At 41.0% G+C, this 3,854-nt stretch overlaps 1 pseudogene; it reads right to left on the bottom strand.

The window, feature by feature from the left end:
• Positions 1 to 2,498: 2,498 nt before the first annotated feature.
• On the bottom strand, positions 2,499 to 2,659 carry LOC129345811 (U2 spliceosomal RNA; annotated as a pseudogene).
• Between the last annotated feature and the right edge of the window lie 1,195 nt (positions 2,660 to 3,854).

Consider the following 3,854-nt stretch of genomic DNA (forward strand, 5'->3'; position numbering starts at 1 on the left):
TCACTCCCATTCTGCAGTCACTCCATTGGCTTCCCATCAGTTACCAGGCTGCACTAAATATCAGTGCATATTCGCTTGGAGCTAAGGCTACCAGAAATCTAGGATCACCAGGTGAACCTAGAGTGTCTTGAACACTCTGAAGTGGGCCTGCCAGTTTGGTGTCATGACAAAGGTGAGGGACCATGATATAGAGTTTCCCAGGAGGGATGAAGAGCTTATTGTGATACCTTACTAGATCCTGGTCTTCAGAAAAGCCCTTTAGGGCCTATGGGGGATAATTTGTAAAGCTTGAAGTCATTCTTGGGGTCAAGTTGCTGCAGTTCTCAGATGATGTCCATGCCCATTCCTTCCCGGGTGGTGGCAAAGTTTTCTTGACCGAGTATCAAGGACTCAGGTAGGTGGCTTGGATGTGCTTGCAGGCAGCAAGAACTTCCTTGTATGTTCTGGTGAGGTGGTCTCTGGTACTTCTGGGGCATGGTTGGCAAGGGTATCACTCACAGGTTCTGGCAGTGTGGCCTCTGGCACATAGTCACCCGGAGCTTCTGCAGCACCAGGCCTGTCTTGGTCCTACTAGTCCTCAGGCTCTTCCTCTGAGCCCTCCAGACCTGAATTGCTGACTGCTCAGAGGGCTGGGTGGAGGGGGTCATGACACTGGACAGGGCCTTCTGCAGGTATCTCCCTGCAGTTGGGCAAAATCAACAGCTACCTGCACGTGTGCTTTTTCTGTGGTAGCCTCCACTTTGTGTAATGGCTGGCCTGAAGAGGTCAGGAAAGTTCCCACTCTCCTAGTTTCTGCAAACTATACAAAAGTGAATTTGTCATCTCTCTTTTCCATTTTAACTAAATGGCATGTAAAAATTTACATGTTGTGCTAGTGAATCAATGCAAACATTAGCCTGAAAACCTTCTTATCACCCTGCTCAATACAGTGTGTGATTATTATGGGTGTTGTAGGTAGTAATGAGATGTGCACAGAGATATTCTCATAAGCATTTGGGCATTTTGTAGCCACCAAGCAACAGGGGAATTTCCTAAAGGTTGCTTCTCTGTATAAAAACAGCATGCACTAGTTTTGTAATGGAGGACGGCTTCTCACTTGAAATTTTATGCTGGAGGATGACAGTTTATTTTTAATAAAATGTATACTCCACCTTTCTTTCATAAGGGCATGTGTAAAATTTATAACAGATAAAAGTATAAACCCAACCATCACTAAAGCCAGTAGTATGAAGATAATCTAGCAATGCAAATTGCAAACACTGATAGCTGAGCAAAGTCTTCAACCTTGCTCCAGCCTAAAAATTTAATTGGCTCTTCTTCTAATATAAGAGCTTCGTATGTCAGAGGAAGGCCCCTTATGCTGAAGGAACGAGCTCCAGCCTAAAATAGGATACATGCCAAGAATAACAGCAAAGAGAGAAGAATCAAATACTTCCAGTATAAGATAGTTTAGACAGATTTCTAGAATGTCAAGAGCAAGGGGACATAGCAAATCTTCTGGAAGAAGGAATTTCAAAGTATGGGGGCCACAAGTGAAAAAGCAGGGTGAGAATTCATGGGGGTAGGGACATAAGAGTGCTTTCAGGCATTGGTGTGATGTCATTTCTGAGGGAAACTTGAAAGTGACACCATACCCCTCTAGGAATTGCCAGAAGCACTACAGTAAAACCAATACTATAGAGTTTCTAATGATTCCTAGAGCAGACTGACATCACTTCCATGTTTTCTATAGAAGTGATATCATGCCATGGCAGGGGATCCCCTGCCCCTGATATGAAAATGGCAAGCTTGTGACAAAGCTCTGTCTCAACAAACTTTGTGTCTGTTAATGCAAAGATATGGAGAATGGAAGGACCAACTGATCTCAAAGCACTAGCATGTTCATATGAATGGATGTGTAAATGCAATAAATAATAAATATTCAAGTGAGGAAATTTAATATAAAATCACTAACAGTGAAATCCTAAACAGAATTACTCCAGTCTAAGCCCATTAATTTCAAAGGGCTTAGACTAGAGTAACTCTCCTTAGAATTTCATTATATGTAACACAAAACCATCTAAAATGGTCATAGGGTCAAATATTAATCAGCAAACTCCATAATTCCTATTTATGAACCTTTTAAACTGCTATGAACCCACATTACCACTGTAGCCATCTTCAGAGGCCCTGCCTCAGGTGCTTCCACATTTTGAAATTAGGTGGGTGGCAAACCAGGAGAGGGTCTTCTCTGTCATGGCACCAAAATGCTGGAACTCTTTCCCCAGGGGGATTCATCCTTCCTCCTTCTGTTGCCATCTTTTGACAGTGGATTAAAAATTGTTTGTTTTTTGTCCCCTTAGTGATTCCTCCTTCCTGCCCAATGTTTTAATTGTTGTTTTTAATGTCTTTGTATGTATTTAAGATCTGGTTTTAATTGTTTTAATTATATATAAAATTATAATTTTATTCCACACCACCTTCTCTATGCCTACAACAGAATGAAAATTCGCAGACATAAAGGGGGCCCGGGGGCTTTGGAAAGGAATCCTAAAACCAAACATGAAACCCTTTACAACAGACAATGAACTCTATTTTAAAGGGAGGGAAGTGCCAGACTCATAGATACTGATAAGAACAGATACTACACTTGATCTTAGCCAAAAGGCCGAGACTCATGGAAGGAGAGCAACATAACACTTATTCCAAAACAAGACAAGATCACACATTGACAAGAAACTACAGGCCAATATCACTATTACATAATGACTATAAGCTGTTTGCATCGATCTTGGCAGGAAGACTTAAAAGTATCCTATGGGACATTATTCATGAAGACCAAAGTGGATTCCTACCTAAGAGGCATCTAAAGGACAATGTAAGAACAGTATTAGATATTCTGGAATATTTAGAAAAACATAATGAAAGACAACTTGCTTTGATTTTCCTAGACGCTGAGAAGGCTTTTGACAACTTAAACTGGAATTTTTTGTTTAAGCTATTTGAAGATATGGTCCTTTGGGACAATTTTATAAAATGGACTAAGTCAATCTATACAACCCAGACAGCACAGATAGTCGTGAATGGAGAGTTAACCAAACCATGTGGAATACAAAGAGGCACAAGACAAGGCTGCCCATTGTCACATTTGTTATTTATATTGATGCTTGAAGTTTTGAATAGGGACATAAGACAAGATGAGAGAATTTGAGGTGTTAAGGTGAAACAGGAGAACTACAAACTGAGAGCCTTTGGCGTTGATTTTGGAGGGCCCTTTGAAAGGAATTGAAATTCTAATGACAAAATTGAAAGAATTTGGTGTAGTTGTCAGTTTATGGAATTCAAGTTACTCTGAAGTCATCTCCCAACCCCTTGCTGCAAGAAATCCAAGGTCTTCAATCAAAAGGTTCTTTATTGAAAGATTACATCCATAGCACAAGTGTCCATAATTAATCCCAAAGTATCAAAGCTTCTGGCTGACAGGGAAGCTTTGTTGAGAATGACTTGATAGATACCCAAAGCAGTATATCACACAGTCCCTCAGAATCACGCCCCCCTCCAGTGTCCCGCTACAGTTGAAGCCTGGGAGCGTGAGGGAGAACTTCCTCCAAGGACACTGTTTAGACTAGGAGATAAGATGCCTTCCCGTTTCCCTGAGAACGCAGCTGGTCGTCTGCAACCTGCGGACAGAAAGGCACTGGAAACATACAGTATGAGAAAGCATCTGAATACAACATGGAGTCACAATGGATACAGATCCTGACAGTAGTGGTTGGTTTTAAAGTGAATAAGCAGAAAACCAAAGTCCTAACTAAAAATATGAAAATACAAGATCAAATGAAACTTGAGAGCAAAACAGGGTTTAAAGTTGAGAA

This window comes from Eublepharis macularius, chromosome 1 (assembly GCF_028583425.1).
Source record: "Eublepharis macularius isolate TG4126 chromosome 1, MPM_Emac_v1.0, whole genome shotgun sequence".
Classification (NCBI taxonomy): domain Eukaryota; kingdom Metazoa; phylum Chordata; class Lepidosauria; order Squamata; family Eublepharidae; genus Eublepharis; species Eublepharis macularius.